This window comes from Crocodylus siamensis, chromosome 1 (assembly GCF_052110815.1).
Source record: "Crocodylus siamensis isolate JL-2025a chromosome 1, ASM5211081v1, whole genome shotgun sequence".
Lineage (NCBI taxonomy): Eukaryota > Metazoa > Chordata > Crocodylia > Crocodylidae > Crocodylus > Crocodylus siamensis.
The window spans coordinates 33,271,075-33,292,232 of record NC_143395.1 but is presented as its reverse complement, the minus strand read 5'-3'; the positions used below and the strand labels follow the sequence as shown (position 1 = coordinate 33,292,232).

General features: G+C 45.2%; 2 long non-coding RNA genes across 3 annotated transcripts in view; both read right to left on the bottom strand.

Moving 5' to 3' along the window:
- The window catches only part of LOC149872702 (uncharacterized), a 55,339-nt gene that overhangs the window by 5,576 nt on the left and 28,605 nt on the right, over nt 1–21,158 (bottom strand). For both annotated transcript variants that reach the window (XR_016439790.1, XR_016439791.1), the window contains exon 3: nt 6,097–6,233. This is a non-coding gene — a long non-coding RNA (uncharacterized LOC149872702). The remainder of the gene's footprint in view (nt 1–6,096; nt 6,234–21,158) is intronic.
- LOC149872703 (uncharacterized) lies at nt 6,816–20,634 on the bottom strand. Its single transcript, XR_016439792.1, has 3 exons — nt 20,488–20,634; nt 7,446–7,522; nt 6,816–6,991 (listed from the first exon to the last, which is right to left on the bottom strand). It is a non-coding gene; the product is annotated as an uncharacterized LOC149872703 (long non-coding RNA).

Below are 21,158 nucleotides of genomic sequence, written 5' to 3'. Positions count from 1 at the left end.
TGTCCACTCTTGGGGCCACTCTCCACCCCTCCTGGGCTTCATGCTTCCCCATCCTGGGCTTCATACTGCCTCGTCTCTAGGGCTAACTCTATGCCCCTTCATGTGCTTGGGGTCTTTCACCCCCAGGGGTTCAGGTGCCTTCCCCTCAGCATGCCCTGCCCCATAGTTTGTATATTCTCCACTATATAGTGAGGGCTGAGGTTTTAAGGCACTCCTAGCTGCCTTTCACCAGGGAGGTACCTGGACTATTATTTCCTGGGGGCTCCCACACTAGCAGGTGCCCCACCAGGCCACTTTTCCCTGGCAGGGTGAGGTTTCAAGTCATACCCAGGACTAGGAGCCTCCAAACCATCCCTCATAGCTCCTGCCCTTACCTCCAAGGTGTTCCTGGAGCCGGGGCTCAGCAGAGAGATGTTTTTTCCCTGCTGATTGGTCACAAACTGCTCTCCCTCTCTCCAGGCACTAAGCCTTAAAATGTCTGCCCTCATCAGCCATCTGGAAGCTCCCTGCTACAGCCCTTAAAGTGACAGGCACCAAAGGTACTCTGTCACACCCTAGTGTAGTGGTAAACTGCTACCAGGTCCTCTCTCAGCCTTCTTTTCCTCAGGCTGAAGAGTCTCAGATCCCTCAGCCTTTCCTTATATGGCTTGCCTTTTCAGACTCTGATTATACAGGTGACTCTTCTTTGGACTCTCTCAAGCTTCTCTACATCCTTGTTAAAGAGAGTGGTGCCCAGAACTGGATGCAGTACTCCAGCCATGGTCTCACCAGTGCTGAGTAGAGCAGAAGAATCACTGCCTTGGTTTTACTGGAGATGCACTGATTGATGCATGCAAGAGAATTATTTGCCCTATTGGCTACAGCATTGCACTGCCAGCTCATATTCATATTGTAGTCTATTATTACCCACATGTCCCTTTCATTCATGGTGCTATTCAGTTTGGTGCCACCAAGCCTGTAGGTGTGTTGGGGGGTTGATCATCCTGAGGTGGAGCACTTAACATTTCTCAACATTGAACTCCATCAGATTCCGATATGCCCAACTTGCTAGCTTGTCTAGTTCCACCTGTATCTGTAGCCTATCTTCAAGCATGACCATGTTTCCACATAACTTGGTGTCAACTGCGAATTTGGCCAGTGAGCTCTACACCCCCACATCTAAATCATTAATAAATATGTTGAAAAGTACTGGACCAAGCACTGACCCTTGATCACTTCTCACCAGGATGACACATATCCATTCACTATGACTCTGGGTTCAATCCTACAGCCAGTTTCTCACCCACCTGACTGTCTTGGAGTTAAGCCCACAATCCTCCAATTGTCTCATGAGGATATAGTGGGATATTAGACGAAGGCCTTTAGGAAGTCAAGGTATACAATGTCAACCTGTTGTCTTGTGTCCAGGTGGTAAGTTACCTGGTCATAGGAGATGAGATTGCTAAAGTAAGACCTGCCCATGATGAAGCCATACTGGCTGTCATTCAGAATCTTACCTTCTGCAAGCTTATCGCAGATAGATTCCATGATGAATTTTTCTAGGATTTTCCCTAGGATGGAAGTTAGGCTGATTGGCCTATAGTTACCTGGGTCCTCCCTCCTGCCCTTCTTGTTCATGGGCACAGCATTGGCCCTCTTCCAGTCCTCAGGGACTTCTTCAGAGTGCCATGAGTTGTGGAAGAGTTTTGCCAGGGGTTCCACAATGACTTTGGCCAGCTCCTTCAGCACTCTCGGATGAAGATCATCTAGTCCCGCTGACTTGTATACGTCTAATTTTTAACATTGGTCATACACCAATTCTATGGCAATAGTAGGAAGTCAATTATTCCTACCGTGTTCATCCTCTACTCTATCTGGCATGGTTTTCCCCTTGGTCCAGTGAAAGTCAAGGTACAGGCATGTACACTAATGCTAGGGGGTTGGGGAATAAGCAGGAGGAACTGGTCCTTCTGCTGAACAAAAACAACTACCATCTCATAGGGATCATGGATACCTGGTGGGACTCCTCCTATGACTGGACTACTGGCATAAATAGCTATACCCTGTACAGTAGAGATCATGCTAAAAAAATGGATGAATGTGTAGCTCTCTATATGAAGGAGAGCTACACATCCTACAAGCTGAGATTGGCACCCAAGGAGGACAACTGGAGACCATTTGGGTTAGAATATGAGGGGAACATAGTGAAGGGGATACAATGGTAGGACTCTACTACGGACCCCCAAACCAGGAATAAGTGCTTGACCAAGAATTCATCTGGGAACTGGCCAAGGCTGCACACTTTCAGTACATGGTCATCATGAGAAACTTCAACTGCCTGGACATCTTATGGGATGAGTATTCAGCCAAATCCAATCTGTCACAAAGCTTGCTTACATATGTGGATAAGCTCTACCTATCTCAAGAATTTTATGGGCTGACAAGAGGCAAGGTGGTGCTGGACCTCGTATTGGCCAAAGGGGGTGATTTAATCAGCAACCTAAGAATCAAAAGGTAGCTGGGTGACAGTGACCACAAGTTGATACCTTTCAGCATCCTTTGCAAAGCTGGCAAGACAACCAGTAATGCAGTAGTCCTTGACTTTAAAAAAGCTGACTTTCATAAGGTCAGGAGGTTTGTTCTTGAGGCCCTGAAAGGCCATGATTTTACAGGAAGGGGAGTTCATGATGAGTGGTTGCACCTTAAGGAAGCAATCCTAGAAGCACAAGGGGAGTCCATCCCAACCCATAGGAAAGGCAGTAAAAGGGCCCAACAACCCCCTTGGCTTAACAGGGAAACATGGACCTCCTACTTCTAAAAAGAGAGGTGTACAAAGGATGGAAGACAGGAAACAACACTAAGGAGGAGTATACTGCACTGGTCCGCACCTGCAGGGAGTGAACTAGAAAAGCTAAGGCTGCATATGAACTCCATCTGGCTACGTGAATCAAGGACAATAAATAGTCCTTCTTCAGATATGTGGGGAGTTGAGAAAAACAAGGGCAAAGTTGGAACCCTGCTGAAGCAGCTGACTACTGACACCCAGGAAAAAGCCAATCTGCTTAATCATTACTTAGCATTGGTTTTTCTCCAGCCCAAAGGGACCACCCTGCCTAACATGATGTATGATAACCAGGGTAAGGATGAATATATGCCCAACATTGGTGTGGATCTTGTGAGGGAGCACCTTGAGAGTCTGGATCCCCATAAATCAGCTGGTCTAGATAGGTTGCACTCAAGAGTGCTAAAGGAGCTGGCAGACATCATAGCTCAGCCACTGGTGAGGATATTCAAGAACTTGTGGTGTTCAGGCAAAGTACCTGAAGATTGGAAAGGGACAATAAGGTGCCCATCTTCAAGAAAGGAAGGAAAGAAGACCTGGGAAACTACAGGCCAATCAGTTCGACCTCAATCCCTGGGAAGATTTTGACAGGCTAACAGAAGGGATAGCCAGCACAGGTCTGTTGCAGATAGATCTTGCTTGACCAATCTCATTTCCTTTTATGACCAGGTGACATATCACCTGGACAAAAGGGAAGAGGTTGATGTCATATATTTGGACTTTAAAAAAGCCTTTGACCTGGTGTCCCATGATGTCCTCATGGAAAAATTGGGCAACTGCAGCCTTGACTACTCCACAGTCTGATGGCTGGGGACCTGGCTCCAAGGTCGGACCCAGACAGTGGCAGTTGTTGGAACCAAATCAACATGGCATTAGGTGACTAGTGGCATCCCCAAGGCTCCATTCTCAGACCTGTATTCTTTAATGTCTTCATAAACCATCTGGATGCTGGTGTCAAAAGTGGACTGACCAAGTTCACCGACAACACCAAAATTGGGGAAGAGTGTCCATACTTGAGGATAGGCTGGTGATCCAGGCCAACCTCAGTAGGCTTGCAAGGTGGATGGATGAAAACCTCATGGCATTCAATGTGGAGAAATGCAAAGTTCTCCATCTCAGGAACAAAAACCTGCATCATACTTATAGGCTTGGCAATGTTACACTCACTAGCACCATGATCAAAAGAGACTTGGGGGTCATGACTGACCACAAGATGAATATGAGCCACCAATGTGATACAACAGCTGGCAAAGTGAACAAAACTCTGGCTTGCCTCTGATGCATCTTGAGCAAGACCCAGGCTGTCATCCTCCTGCTGTATTCAGCCTTGGTGAGGCCGCAGCGGTAGTACTGCGTCCAATTCTGGGCTCTACCATTTAGGAAGGATGTGGAGAAGCTTGAAAGCATGATAAGAGGGCAAATGAACAGGCCTTATGAAGGGAAGCTGCGAGCAATGGGACTCTTCAGACTGGAGAAGGGCAGGCTCAGGGGTGACATGGTGGCAGCCTGTAAGCACATAATAGGTGTTCATCAGGATCTGGGGGAACACCTGTTCACCAGAGCACCCCAGGGGATGACAAGGTCCAATGGTCACAAACTCCTGCAAGACCATTTTAGGCTGGACATAAGGAAAAACTTCTTTACTGTCTGATCCCCCAAAGGCCTGGAACAGACTCCCCCCAGAGGTGATGCAAGTACCTACTCTGGACACTTTCAAGAAACAGTTGGACATTTATCTGGCTGGGATCCTTTGACTCTAGCTGACTCCTGCCACATGGCTAGACCCAATGATTTTACAAGGTCCTTTCCAGCTCTGATGTCTATGTAATCTATGAAAGACAGAGGTAAATTAGTCATTTAGGAGTTCAGCTTTCTCCTGGGTGTTGGTAACCAGCTCTCCTCATTTGTTGAGCAATGGCCCCACACTCCCATTTGGTTTCCTCCTGTTCCCTATATACCTAAAGAAGGACTTCTTGTTGTCCATTGCTAACCTAAGTTCAGTCACTTCTTTAGCCTGTTTTATCTGTTCATGCAAATGCAGGCCATGGTGGAATAGTCCTCCTTGGGGCCCAGCCTGAGTTTCCATTGTTTATAAGCCTGTTTTCTTTCTTAAGTGGACTGTGATTTCCCTGTTTAGCCAAGAAGGCTTCCCAGCCTTTCTGTTACTTTTTCTCTGCATGGGAATGGACTTCTTTTGTGCTTTAAGGATCGTGTCCTTAAAGAACAACCACTCTTCATGCACACCTTTTACCTTCAGTCCCTGGTCCCATACTACTTGCCCTACTAGTGACCTAAGCTTGTTGAAATTTGCATTTTTGAAGTCCAAGACTTCAATCCTACTATCCAATTCGTCTGCCTTATGTTGGACAGTGAACATGATGGTTTCATGGTCACTGTTGCCCAGACTTCCTTCTATATTTAAGTCAGTCATGAGGTCATCTCCTTTGGCCAGGACCAAGGCTAGCAGAGCATCACCTCTAGTTGGCCCAGGCACTTCCTGAGTTAGAAAGAGCTCCTTGACAAAGATCAGGAAGGATTGCAACCAATCCAACTTGGCCAAGTGTGCCTCCCAGGAGATGTCTGTATAATTAAAATTGCCCATGACGACCATATCACGTGCATGTGTGGCCTTATTTAATTCTTAGGTGAACGCTAGATTGAGTTCCTCCCCCTGGTTTTGTGGTCTGTAGTATACACCTACAGTTAAGTCTCTCTCACCATCCCCCTCCCCCCCGAAACTTGACCTAGAGGGTTTCAAGCTGTCCATTTTTGAAGCTGATGTCAGCCTCCAAGGAGGTGTACTGTTCTTTCACATAGACAACAATGCCTCCACCACCTGGTCCCTTCTATGGCTCTTCTCTGAATCCTCTCCATTTTTTCCACATTCTTTAACACTGACAAACCACAGGGTGTAGTCCTCTATAGCTATGCTCCAGTTATGTAAGGAGTCCCATCAGGTCTCCATAATCTCTACTCAATCATAATGCACACTGGAGAGTAGGAGGTCTAGCTCCTCCTAATTGTTCCCCAGGCTCCTGGCATTAGTATATAGGAACCTGAGTCCTCCTACTGAGGCCTCCATCTTCCTGTCCCACTGATGGAGAACTATTGCCTCAGCTCCCACAAGAGTTGCTGTCCCAGTGTCCCTATCTACAGGGATTACTTGTATGTTGGTCCCTGGACATGCTTGAATTTGTGTATCCCCATCCCCCAGCAATCTTCATTTAAAGCCCTGTCCAGAAGATCAGCCATCCTGGCCATGAATAGGGACTTACCTTTCCTCATGAGGTGGATGCTGTCAGGAGTCCTCTCTCCCTGAAGTGTGTGCCATGGTCAAGGAATCCAAAGCCTTCTCAGTGGCACCAGCATTGGAGTTGCAGGTTCACTTCCCCGATGCTTGGTGGTTTGGTTCCTCAGTGTTAAAGAATATAGAAAAAAATGAATAGGATTCAGAGAAGAGCCATAAGAATGATCAAAATTGTGGAAAACATACCTTCTGGGAAAAGACTCAAGATACTAAGTTTATTTGGCTTATCAAAGAGAAGGTTAAGAGGAAACTTGCTCATGATGTGTAACTACTGTATGTGCAACAAAGCTTATATTATGGGCTGTTCAGTCCTGCACACTGGTATAAGAGCATGCAATGGCTAGAAGACGAAACTCAAAAAAATTCAGGCAAGAAGTAAAATGGAAGTAATTAACTTTTAGAACAACCTACCAAGAGTTGGACTGGATTCTCCACCTTTAGCACTGTTTTAATGAAAATTAGATGTTTTTCATAGAACCACAGAAAATTAAGGTTGGAAGGGACCTCAGGAGGTCATGTAGTTCAACCCTCTGCTCAAAGCAGGACCATCCCCAACTAGATCATCCCAGCCAAGTTTTGTCTGGCTGGGTCTTAAAAACTTCAGGGATGGAGATTCCACAACATCTCTGGGTACATGATCCAGTGCTTCACTACCCTCCCCATGAGAACGTTTTTCCCAATAACTGACCTAAACTTCCCTTGCTGCAACTTGAGACCACTGTAACCACTGAGAACAATCTATCTCTATCCTCTTTGGAACCCCACTTCAGGGAGTTGAAGGCTTCTGTTAGAAGACTGGGAGGGAATTTCTTCTCCAGACTAAAGATTTTCTCAAAGAAGATTCAATAGTGAAGTCCCATGACCTATGAGATGAAGGAGATCAGACTAGGTGATTACAATGGCCTCTTCTGGCTTTGACATCTATGAATTATTTGTGTCACAACAGCTCTCCATTTTCAGTTTTCTCCTGATCTGCATGTGTGAATACATGCCCTTCCAGTTCATTACTGTTATCCATTACCATTGTTACCCATGCCAAGGCTAGCCTTATCAACTGTAGAAAGCAAGGCAAAAATAAAGCATAGAACCTCTTAAAAACTATACATTAGGTGGTTTATGGGTATGTTACTGTAACAGGATCCCCACACCATGACTAGAAGGAGGGCTGGGGTAGGGCATCTCAGGTACCCTAGAGCCTTTCTGTGGCTTTCCATTCCATTGCCTCCCCCATCCTCACCTTAGGATCCCTCACCTTAGGGCTGGGGGAATCACCACTCACAAAGAGCTAGGTGTTCTCCTTCCTAGCACTCAACACACCTTATCAGGATCAACTTGGAGCTGGGTTGTCAGGCAACAGCACATGACTGGATCAGGAGGTCAGGTGACCAGGGATGCTGGAGAGGATAAGAGGGAAAGGAAGAAGAGCATCAGACAACCAGAAAGGGAGAGCTATAGCTGTTGGGACTGTCCCCAGATGAACCCCTGAAGAAGAAGTGGGAATCAGTGGACCTGCTGCCTCAGGACAATAGAGTGAATCCACAGATATGCTTTTCTTTTGTTTAGAGCTTTGGGGCTCTGCACAAGCCCCATCAACAGCCTGGGCAGGGCTTCAGGAACCAGCCAGGGATTTGAATTTTACCAAAGCAAGAAGCATCCAGGAGCAGGGCACCTGGAGCCTGAGTGGCTTCCAAGCTATGCTACAAGGGCAGCTTGGGTTCCCATATCATGGACCTGGAACAGGACCCTAGGCAGCTAGAGCAAACATGGCCAGTGACAGAGGCACACTTTGGGAAAAGTGCCAGCCTTGCAGGTGTGCCCTTTGGCAGCCTACAGTTTCCATATCAAAAAATACCACAAAAGAATGTGTATTCTAAGCACGTTTGTGTACAAATTAATTAAAGGTACAAAAGTTTGCCACCATTTAAATCAGGGGTGTCAAAGAGAACACCCTGCAGAGCTCCATCATCCAGCCCATGTGCTATCCTTAGGTCTCAGAGTTGAGGCCTATATGCAGGGCCCAGGACTCACACTTCATTAGTCACCCTTCCTGGCCAGTTGGGGACCTGTGCTGCATGTATCCCAGATTGGCCCTACACAGGTGGTATATGTGGCACAACCCCAGACAAGCCAAAGAAGGTGCTAAATGTGCTGGATCCAGTATGCAGAGGGGAGTGGGGAGCAGGAGGTGGGGTTTCTAGCCCCAATCCAGCCAATGGGGCTGCACCTGCATCATTCATCCAGCCTGTGGACTAGCCCTGCACCACTTATCCAACGTACAGGGCCCAATGATTTTGACACCTCTAAGCTAAAACAATTTACAAACAAAATAGGATACATATTGGTGTCATTGAAAAATACTCTTATGACAGCAAGTGTTAATTTAACTTTGTAAGAAAACTTTTCAGGCTTTTTTCCAGAAAAACCATGTGTGACAACATCAAGCAGCAGTGTAATTTCATATTGAGTTGAGAGGACTTAAACACTTAGATTGTTCTTGGCTCATATTTGATCTTGTCTAATTGTTTATCAGTTTCATCTTAGAAAAACTACATTCAGCACTTGTAACAGCTACAGGCATTGTCACGAGCACCGTTGCCAGTTTGCTTTTCTATGCAAGATAGCAGATTTCCCATTTTTATAGTTAGCCTGTCAACACCTCGTACTTGTAAAACCTTTGTACTATTTTCTTGCCCTATGGCATTAAAGACACAACATGTAAAGAAAAAATCCCAATTTTTATTTCTGATCTGCAAGTTTTGTTCCAATATATGGGGGTTACATGCAGCGGGGGAAGGGTGGGGGAGATGGGGAAGCTGCCCTGTCATAAGGCTGATCCTGATCTGCACTCTAATAAAAAGTTTAAAGCATACTAGTAGATGCAGAGAGTCACTTTAAGGGGCCTGGAATAACAGGAGGACAAGCACTGTCAAGGGATGCATCATACTCTAGCAGATAAGGCAGAGTAGGAGGGTAGAGAGCTGGATTTTCTTTCTGGCTCTGACACTATCCTGAGTGTACTTCAAACCTTAGCACTTCTGGTTCTCATCCCAACTTGCTTATTCAGGAGATGGGGTTTGGCTTTACCGATGTGTTTGTACAATGTACAATACTGTGGGGCTGTGCTTCTGGGCATGACTGTGACAAATATTAATTAAGCATCCTAGGTCTCCATAATGAAAATGCAGATAATGAATTACTTTTACAGAAGCCAGCAAGCTAAGCAGGGGAATGCACATGCCAACCAATAGGAAGTGCCTGCAATTTCACCCCTTTTCTGAAGTTAGGCCATGTTTATGCTATTTCCTGCAGCTCCAACTTAGACATGCCTACTAAGGAGTGATTCACAGCCTGAATCCCCTGTCTAGGCTTAAACAGCAAAGGCCACTAAGTAGGAAAAAGAAGACTACCTACTACTTGCTCAGTAGCTTTGTGATGAAAGGACTTGCCCAGGAAATGGGGGACCCTCAGTGTTAGGGCTAACTCACAAGTTCTTAACAAAAGTTGGTACTTGATGCATTCACACTTTCCCTAGTTACTAAAATGCTGTTTCTCTTAATTTCCATACAGATTCCAAACTGTTAATACTATATAGTGTAGCACATTTAAAGTACAGAATATACCTGGTTATCCAATCTTTTGTATAAAGAAGCATTTCATCAAACCCACATATTACCTTGTTTTCTTTCCTTTTACAGCTGCTGTTGCTATCAGTGGGAATTGCTTTTGTGGATTAAAACAAGATATTTTCTTTGGGGATTAATGTTAATACTTTTATTGAATAATACATCTGAGTCATCTCAGTTTCTCCAAATCCTGGTTGGACACCCTGGTATAAACAGAGTAACCCAACATTTGGGGTTTTTTTACAGACCATAAATTCATCTGAAGATTTCTCTTTTCCTTAAGTATAGATGGTTGCTTTGAGAGTGTGAATTTTGTTAACCCTGATTTATTTATGATATATGACATCCCTTTTCATTCTGATACCACAACAAGTGAGTGTAGATTGATAAGATATATGCAATAAATTTTTGAAGTTGACACCCTTCACAAGATTCCAAACAATAATGGACATCTATACATATTATAAAAATATCAAAAGAATTGATTTAAGATTATAAACAGACATTTCCTAAGAGATATCTATTCTCGTTGTTCAGGGCATGAATCAACTTCTAATTACTGAAGGAAAGAAAGCAACTTTCCCACAGTTAGGGTATTCCACAGCTACTTACGGCAGGGTTTCTTACAGCTGTCTCTGAAGCATCCGGTATTGTTAGAGACAAGACACAGCACCAGATGGACCAGTGATTCAGAATAGTGATCCCTGAAACTTCTTTTATTATTAATAGATTTGCATAAACATAGCAAATCTCTTCCACAAATACTCACATTTTAAAGCAATTTATGTTTCACCCCGCCCCCTCTGTTGCAACCTCTCTCCATAAATATTTGTGTAATTGAGTTATATCAGAGATGTTCACAATAATATCCATGGAAAACAAGTTATTCATGCCAGAAACCCAATTATAAGAATTACAGTTAGCTAAGCAGAAAGCAGAAATAATATCATATAAGGTATGTGATAAATCACAATTGAGCTTTAATGCCTGAAGTTCAGATTTCTCCATTAGAATAGCAAAAAAGAAAGTAGAGAGAAATAAAAAGTATAGAATGGAATGGTAAGAGCTGCATTTATATATTTGAGTGACATATTTGCTTATTTACATTTTTCTTTACCTTTGAATTCATGATTTCCCTACCTTATTTCTATATACATATATTATTCTTCATATTTTTTCTCCTGAGAAGGAACTCTATTGAACCAACTCCAATTACTAATGGAGACTCTGAGGATTTTTTTATTCTGTTTCTTGCACTTCCTAACAAATGTAAGTATATTAATCCAGAGGTTGAAGTGTTTGAAAAAGCAATGCTTTTGAATGCAGAAAAAAATCAGAGAGTTACCTCAATGAGAAATGAAGATGTGGAAATCTCAGCTTTAGTTAATAGGAAACGTAAAGGAAAAATAAGACTGAAAATTTGCTTGGAGTATATGCTCAAAATTGTTTGATCACTCAGAACTTAGTGAGAATCTCCCAATGTCCAAACCAATTATAATTTCCAGTAAGTCTGGAATCCGACTGCATATTAGAGGTCTTACAGCAAAGTAGACTGAACGCATGCAAGTGATTAACAACATTGACCTGCCAAAAGTATCCATACAGACGTGTTCCAAAAATGAGAGCACGGAGAATAGAAAAGCTAGAAAACAGGCTATGAAAGAAAAGTGAAGGAAGGCAGAACTGAGCAGGAAGCCAACAAATTAACTGTCAAACTGGAGAAACAAGACAGGAAAAGGAGCAGCTCAAAAGGAGACAGAACGTTCAATGGCTCAAGCTGTCATAATAGAACAGCTGGAACAGAAGAATCTTTTCCGATGCTGGATACTGTAAATATCTTATTTTATTTCTGTATAACTGCCGTGCGGCACTCTCACATTTATGTAACCTTGTAGTTTTGGCTTCTAATCAAAATGAAAGCTTTATATTTTCCCACGCTTGTATTAAGCTGCACATGCGTATTTTGTAAGTTTCATTTCTTATCTATAAGCGTCATTCCTACAGAAATGAAACTTATGTAGAAAATCTACCTAGTAACTATTATGTAAAAGAAAACTATCCTATCTCTGTATGCTTAGCTTATATCATAGTTAGTGTCACAGAGGCAGTCCAACCAACATCTATAAAGAGGCATAGAGGCAAGAAGTAGCAGAGACGACGACTGAACGACCCTTTCAGGCTTGATCACCCTGTAGCCAGTCCTCAGCCTCCCCGCCTGGGCGTATCCCAGCGAAAACCAAGGCCTCGAAAATCCGACAATCGACAGCGATTCACCGCGTTACAGTTTTGTTATCTATCATCCTGTTCATGAGCTGTTGACCAGTCCTAGGACTAACTAGTGAGTAGCCGCACCTATCCCGCGGGTGGAAAGCAAGGGCTCACTAGTGAACCCTGTGGGCCAACAGACCCCCTTTGTATCCAGCATACTGTAACTGAAGAAACATCGGAGACTCCACCTCTTGACTGCCTCTCTTTGTAGTTTAGACAGCATATCTACGCTTTCTATATTTATATTTACTGCAACTTCGTTCCAGCCGGTCTCCCCTCTTATTCGTAAGAGGGTGAGGCCAGGTGAGTGAATAAAACAAATTTTTACTTTACCTTATATTTACTCCATAATAACTTCTACCACTAACACCCTATCTCAATGAGCTGTTGACTAGTTCTGGGACTTAAGGAGTTGGCAGCCGCACCTAGCCCATCGGGTTAGAACGCAAGGGCTTACTCTGGAACCCCGTGAACCAACAGACATCCTACAAACTTATTATAGAAAACTAACAACTTACTCTTAGTCGTCTACTTGCACCAACTCGGCGAACCTTGAAGGCGGTCATAAAGCTACCTCCAATCCCACCCCACAAGCCGCGCACTCGCCCACTCTGTAAAGCCCGTGGCTCCCCAAGCGGTGCCGGAATCGCTAGCCCGGCATTCCACTACAGATACTTCCTCACATTTTTCTTTTATGCTGAGATCTTGGGAAAAGACACAACAGAAGCTTATGCATCTCCGATTCAGTCTATAAGATGTACCTCTACCTTGCCTTTTTCCTTTGTAAGAATTTTAATATCTATGGATGAAAAGCATCCTAGCAGATAAACATTTGACAATAATATGAACATAATTAATAAAAATACTCGCTATTTTCCATGTAAAAATCTGAATGAAATGTTCTGTGGGATACACCAAAAAATTAAATGAAATGTCTTTCAGTGAATTGAACACACCATTTCATCCCCCCTAAAACAGAGAAGCCAATAAAAAATAAAATAAATAAAAAACAAACATTATTCAGTCTTTTGAAAACTATTTTTGTTTGCTTTCTGTAGTAAAAGAACTCAGAAACTGTGATTAATTGTGATCAAAATAAACATGTTTTGATCTAAAACACGTTTCCATTTTAAAAGTAACAAAAACCTATTTTGATCAGCTCTAATTGTTTATCAGGACCATAGTACTTATTGGGTTTTCCCCAAACTTTCTAGTTTCATAGTTTCTAGGGTCAGAAGGGACCTGAACAGATCATCTAGTCTGACCCCCTGCCATGGCAGGAAAGAGTACTGGGGTGAAATGACCCCAGCAAGATGTTCATCTAACCTCCTCTTAAACACCCCCAGGGTAGGAGCGAGCACCACTTCTCTTGGAAGTTGGTTCCAGACCCTAGCCACCCTGACTGTGAAGTAGTACCTCCTGATATCTAACCTAAACCTACCCTCTGCCAGCTTGTGACCGTTATTCCTGGTCACTCCTGGCGGTGCTCAGGGGAACAGTGACTCCCCCAATGCCTGCTGGTCCCCCCTGACTAGTTTATAACAGGCCACAAGATCCCCCCTCAGCCTTCTTCTGTGGAGGCTGAACAGGTTCAGGTCCCATAGCCTCTCCTCAGAGGGCCTGCCCTGTTGTCTCCTGATCATACGTGTGGCCCTCCTCTGGACCCTCTCCATGCTGTTGACATCCCTCTTGAAGTGTGGCGCCCAGAACTGGACGCAATACTCCAGCTGCGGCCTGACCAGTGCCACATAGAGGGGGAGGATCACCCCCTTGGACCTGCTCGAGATGCGTCTGTGGATGCATGACAAGGTGCGGTTGGCCTTCCTAACTGCCTCTCCACACTGCCGGCCCATGTTCATCTTGGAGTCAATGATGACCCCCAGATCCCTTTCTGCCTCCGTGCTGACAAGAGGGGAGTTCCCTAACCTGTAGGTATGGTGCCAGTTGTTCCTCCCCAGGTGCATCACCTTGCACTTGTCTGTGTTGAAACCCATCCTATTCTCATCCGCCCACCCTTGTAACCTGTCTAGGTTTGATTGTAGCCTGTTGCATCCTTCCCATGTAGCCACATCCCCACACATCTTAGTGTCATCAGCAAATTTGTACAGGGTGCTTTTTACCCCCTCATCCAAATCACTGATGAAGATGTTGAACAGTGCGGGCCCAAGGACCGAGCCCTGCGGAACCCCACTGCCCACGTCCTTACAGGTTGAGAAGGACCCATCCACTACCACCCTCTGGGTGCGGCCCACCAGCCAGTTGGCGACCCATTTGACTGTGTGGGTGTCTACACCACAGCCCCCCAGTTTCTTAATGAGAACGGGGTGAGAAGAAGAAGTCCAGGAAGATTATATCCACTGCTACCCCTGCATCCAATGATCTGGTGATCTGATCGTAAAAGGCCACCAGGTTGGTCTGACAGGACCTGTCCCTGATGAACCCATGTTGGTTGCCCCTAAGCATGCAGTCCCCTGCTGGTCCCTCCTGGATGTGTGCCAGCATAATTTTCTCGAACAGCTTGCCTGGGATCAGGATTACTTCAGTGAGTTCAGGTAAGATGCCAATGACTTAAGCACTATTTCATATTTGGCCCTGAATACAAATGTATAATTTATACAGGTTTCCAAAAAGTTGATGCCATAACTTGTTCATAACAACATACAAGGATTCACATTCCAGTTCTAGCCCACTACAGACAAAATAATCCTTTTAAGTAATTTCCTTACATCCATTTACCAGGCATCCTGGCCCTCCACGTCATGGGAAAGAACATTTAGAATTCCGATAGGATGACTCAATTTCCCTTTAAAACTTAGACTGGAACCAGATGAAGGTAGGAAGCTCTGCTTAGACCATATTAAATCTGTAGAATGTTAAGTGGTGTTAAAGTTAAAACATGCTGTAAACAGTCACACATTAAGGGTTAATACTGTTTCTTTTCTGCACAGCTCTGACTTGCCACTAGAAGTTTGGTGAGCAGAGTTGTGGCTAGAAGCCAAGACAGTGGGCTCTATTGCTGCTATGGGTTAGAGGGGGGGCTTGCAGCAGAAGGAACATGGGTCTGGAAGGCAGAGAGGGGTGAAGGCATGGAAATTGTGGGTCACTATGCTATGGCTTGAATAACCAAAGTTAATTGAACTTTTCAGGGAAAGCTGGAGGGGCTGAGATTGGGGTGGCAGGGATCAGTGGAGAACTCCTCACATAGATTCATTGATTTACAGGTTGTAAGGCTGGAAAGGACCTCAGAAGATCATTGGGTCCAGCCCCCTACACCAAGCAGGGAAGACAACTGGGATTAGATAACCCCACCAAGGTGACCATCCAGTTTCCTCTTGAAGATTTCCAGGGCAGACAATTGCACCACCTCTGGAGGGAGCTTATTCCACAGTCTGGACACCCTGGTTGTAAAGTAGTTTTTCCTAATGTTGAGCCTGAAATGGTCTTCCAGGTGTGACCATTACACCTAGTTTTCTCCAAGGGTGTCCTGGTGAACAGTTGTTCACCAAGCCCTTGATGTACACCTCTGATGTAGTGGTAAGCTGCAACCAAGTCCCCTCTCAGCCTTCTGTTTTTCAGGCTGAAGAGTCCCGGAGCCCTCAGCCTTTCCTCGTTTGGCTTGCCACGCAAGTTTCTGATCATAGGGCTGGCTGTTCTCTGGATTCTCTCTCAAGCTTTACCACTTCCTTGTTAAAGTGCAGCACCCAGAACTTGATGCAGAACTCCAGCTGCAGTCTCACCAATGCTGAGTAGAGTGGGAAAGTAACTTCCTTGGTTTTGCTAGAGATGCATCAATTGATGCATGCCAAGGTATTGTTCGTCTTGCTGGCTTCAGTGTCACGTTGGTGGCTCATGTTCATACTGTGGTCTATTATTACCTTTTCATTCATAGTGCTGGTCAGGTTGGTGTTGCCAAGTCCATAGGTGTTCATCCCAAGGTGGAGCACTTTACATTTTTCAACGTTGAACTTTATCTGGTTCCAGTCTACCCAACTTGCAAGCTTGTCTAGGTCCCCCTGTATCTACGGCCTATCTTCAAGCGTGACCACACTTCCCCATAACTTGGTGTTGTCCATAAACTTGGCCAGTGAGCTCTTCACCCCCACATTCAAATCATTGATGAAGATGTTGAATAGCACTGGACCAATGATTGACCCTTGCAGGACACCACTGGCCACTTCCCGCCAAAATGACACAGATTCATTCATTAGAACTCTCTGGGTCCTACCCCACAATTTCCTATCCACCTGACTGTCTCACAGTTAAGTCCACAGTCTTCCAATTTTCTCACGAGAAAATCATAGGATACCATATCAAAAGCTTTTTGGAAGTCGAGGTATATAATGTCAACCTCCTTTCTCTTATCCAGATGACAAGTCACCTGATCATAAAAGGAGATGAGGTTGGTAAAACAAGACCTGCCCATGATGAAGCCATGCTGGCTATGGATTCAGAATCCTAAATCCACAGCGGAGCCCTGTCTCACCATTCCCTATCCCTTGATGAGAATGCAGGGGCCTATAAAGGGAAGCCACAGCTGCTATGCTCCCATGCCTCTCCACCTCCCAGCTCCATGCTTCTGCCTCTTCAACCCCTGCCCCCCTCCCCCCCCCCACTCTGGCATTGACAGGGCCCTGCCTGCTCCTGGGCAGTTCTACCCCCTGGGCAACAGAGTTTGGGAGAGTGGAAAGTTTGGCGTGGGGAGTCTTGGTATAGTGCATCCAAAAATGCTAGAGGACTGCAAATTTCTTGTTTAATCTCTGTGGAGCAGACTGTAGTTATCCGAAGACAAGCTAGATAGTACAGGGCAGAGTTAGCCCTCACCTGAAGTGGGATTACTTTGAGACATTCTGAAGAAACTTCACATGAATTAACAAGCATTAACATGTAGACATTCGTGCTTGAAGTGGCCTTAGTATGGTCTAATTATACGATGCCCCATTGGTTGATTTTAATGCTTTAACATAGATGAAGCAATATGTTCCATTAAAATGGCAAATTACAATAATCAGAGAAATTATTCCATTATCAGCATCCTGAAGAGATCTGCAATGGTCCTTCAGGGATTACAAGATCTTTAGGACAAAAACTATGTCTTTTTAAAAGAGGAAAAACTCTGTAAAAAGTTATATGGCATGGTATGAAGGCAACAGTAGTATACAAAAACAAAGAATCAAATACCTTTGATAGCAACAACAGGGTGAAACAGGGGTTGTGCTCTTAGCCAATGTGCTCTTTAACATCCACTTTTCATTCCTGCTTCTTCATGCGTTCAAAGACAGTACTGATAGCATATATCTTCAAACCAGACTATGTGGAGGCTTGTTCAATATCGCAAGATTTAGAGCAGAAACTAAGATGAAACAGCTGGTTCTGAAAGATTTCCCATTTGCAGGTGATGCAGCCTTTATTGCTTACAGTGACTTTTCCCTGCAAAATCTGTTGGGCAGATTTTCTGAATCATGTAAGGCCTTTGGGTTGACAATTAGTCTCAAGAAGACTAATCATGTACCCAAGGGTGGAAGGACTAATGTCTGCGATCACTCTGGAGGGCAAATCTCTTGGCATCATTGACAGCTTTTGCTACTTGGATTCTATGATCAGCAGGAATCTTGATCTTCCAGCTGAACTGATTAAAAGAATTGGAAAAGCAATTACAATTTTGGGTTATTACAAAAAGTGCATGGAATAGCAACAAACTATGAACTAAAATGAGGATTTTAATCTATGAGACTTGTGTACTATCATCTCCACTTTATGGTTCAGAAATGTGGACTACATATGCTAGGCACATGAGGTACTGGAGCATACAGGACTGACACACTTAAAAACCACTATTGAGAAGAGGGGGTTGCAATGGTTTGGCCATGTCAGGAGGATGAGAGTAGAATGCATCCCCAAGAATATTTTGTATGGCGAGATTCAAGATGGTTCTAGAAGGCAAAGTTGCCCTCTATGGCAGCACCATCCCATGCAAAAATGATATAAAGTTGTTCGGCATCAAAGCCGGGGGGGAGTGCATAGAATCCAGTCCAATCTGGAGGAAACATCTGGCGCTGGGTGCAGCTCAACATGAAGCGCCTTTGATCCAGGATGGAAGCAAAGCAAGCAAGAAGGAAGCAGCATGTTGTAAACTTGGACTCCGATTCAGACAGCACATGGATCTATGAAATTTGTAACAAGCTATGTCGCCCTCAAATTGGGCTTGTCAGCCACAAGCGGATTCATCAGGCATCTGACTAGATCTCTTATGCATACCGTGATCCAGATGATGGATGGTTGGCTATAATAGGTTCTACTCAGATTAATATTTATATGAGCAGAGAGAGGCAGATAGTTGTGTTAGGATGTGCTTACACATTACAATTAGCAGGTTCTAAATTTAAGGAATGTTAGATCCTTGTTAAAGTTAGCAAGTGCTGGGAGCAGTGGCAGACTCAGGGTTAATACCCTCTGTAACATGCACAGCTCTGAGCGCCACAAGAAGGCTGGCAATCAGAGGCATGGATAGGGGCTGACCTGTGCTCTGTGCCTGCCCTGCTTGCCAGCTGTCTAGCAGAGATACTTATTACTGTTTGGACTGTCTCCTGCCTCCCTGCATGAGGGCCAGGAGAGAGCAGCCAGGCCATGCAGGAAGGAGGAACAGGGGGGCCAAGGCCAGAGCTGGGGCCAGGGCTGGGACTGGGGCCGAGAAATCCCTCACCCAAGTACGGGGCTTACCACGTGGCCAGGACTGGCATGCCCAGTGGCTCCAGTTGGCTCTGGCTTGCGGCAATAGCATGCAGCTCCTGGCAGACTCACTGGGCAGTGGAACACAGCATGCAGGTGCCCAGCCAGGATCACCCCCAGGGAGGAGCTGGCACTGCTGTGGCCAGTGGTGACATGGCTGAGTACACTTCATGCCTGGGGCTGAGACTAAGGAGCTGTTGGAGGAGGCGCTGACCCAGGCTCCACAAGCTGGTGGTGGAGGCTGGGGGTGGGGAACTCAGCGGGATGGGCTGCTAGCGCCCTGAGGGACCCTCCCCCAGTGACATGACCCCGCAGATTTGGCCTGGGTTCCAGGGCAGAAGCATACTGTCCAGTTGCCATATAAAAGGGATGAACTTGCAGGAACTCCCTAACAATTGTGGTCAGAGATGCTGACCAACTGTGCCCAGAAGGCTTTGTCCTTTATGTGGCACTGCTGCACTGACCGGTCATGCCCACACTCCTGCATCCAGCCTGACAGCCCCTCATAGATGTGGGTGTTGGAGCACCTGCGCCATGTGAACTGCCGCTGCACCTCCACCTTGCCCCACAGTACTACAAGTTTGCCAGTCTCCTCCTTCAACCTGCTGGGGCCCTGGGTGGTGGAGTCTAGCATCAGTGGTGATGCCATCAGGGCTCCCATGCCAGCTTTCCAGGCCTTTGCGCAGCTGTCCCTGTACTGCCAGGCCTGGCAGCACCCAGCCCAGGGACACAGATTGGGACTAAGAGCTGTGCAAAGAAGTGATGTACTGCAGCACCTGCCAGGTCCGAGGGTTGGCTGCAGGCAATTTGCGCTGGCCCCAGTGGCCAGGAGCCAGTTGCAGCATGGCTTTGGTGCTGGCAGGAGCCTGCAGCAGCCTGCAGGGCTGGATGGACAGTGTAAGCCTGGCAGCTGCACGGCACTGCAGTGCCAGGCAGCTGGCTGCATGCAGGCTGGTACAGTTAGCCTGCAGCTTGTGCAGGGGCACTAAAGACCAAGAGTCCCCCCAGGCTCCCTGTTGTTGTACCCCAGGGCTCAAGCTACCTGCAGGCTTTTAAAGGGCCTATGGCTGGGGCTGCCCTAGAGGTGGGCCATTCCTAGGTTAGGAGAGGCTCCCCGCCCTTGGGCCCTGGGGCTGTAGGGAGGCTGGCCCCTTAGTGGCAGGGCTGACTTTGAGCAATATGCTCCTAGTTGACATCTACATGTGTGTTACTGCACAGTAAGTACTCATGAGTAAATTTGCTACTTGCATTTGCAGGTAACAAATTTACTTCTGAGTAGCAAAGTTTACTGCATGGTAAGTGTGTGCACATATAGACACACATGCGTTACTATGCAGTAAATTATGCTACTGCATAGTAAAGAATCTTGTGTAGACACATCCACTGGACCACAAATGAACCAGATTCCACAGCACCTGTTGGGCATCTAAGTAGATTTAAAAACCTAACTGCAATTCTAATCTGCTCAAGTCCATGAAAATCTATGAATATATTGACTTTTATAACATGCCACCATCTTACACTTGTGATTGAGTCACAAAAAAGCAATGAGAAGCAGGAAGACCTATTCACCTTTTGTATTAACTATTTATGTGTTCGAGCATGGTAGAATAAAATTGCACTTAAGCACCTAATTTCATTTAGAAACCTAATAGTTGGAATAGAATCCACCCCAAAGAATGGGATCCATGCAGACGATCATTCAGCATATTATAACAGATTTAGCCAACTGCTTAGCTCACCCTGATGATTTAGACTCTTGGCAGCAAAAGTTCTTTGGAAATATGGGGCTATTGCCAAACACCGAGCACTGTACAGTCTTGTAGCATTTTTTCTCCATACTGGGTTATGACTTCCATTTGCACAGACAGTGTTTATTCCATGTAATGAGCTGCCTAAGTCAGAAACAAAAACATGCACCATGAATCATTTAGACAAGTAGCTGAATAATCAAATAAATAAAATCAGAGTTCAACTACCAACTAAAGTTTCTATGCTGAAGTTCTGATTTACAACAAGGACTGGGCCCGCTTGAGAAAAAACACAGTAACAACAAAAAACTGAAAAGTTTCAAAGGGACATTCCATTTTACATACATCTGATTAAAACAATGATATTTATAAATATTAAGGTATCTATAAATAGTCAGCTAAATAGCCAATTCAAAATTGTCAGCTCTCCCCAGTATTCACACTCTACTGAAACTGGCACAGCTAAGATGGGCCGGCCACCTCTCAAGAATGCCAGATGCTTGCCTGCCAAAGAAAGTCTTCTATGGTAAACTGTCAAATGGACTATGCTTTCGCAGCACACCAAAGAAGCAGTACAAGGATACCCGCGGCCAGGAAAAAAACCCCTCCAGTGTCCAGTTCTCATCGCTCTCCTGCCCCTGCTGCAGCAGATTGTTCAAAGA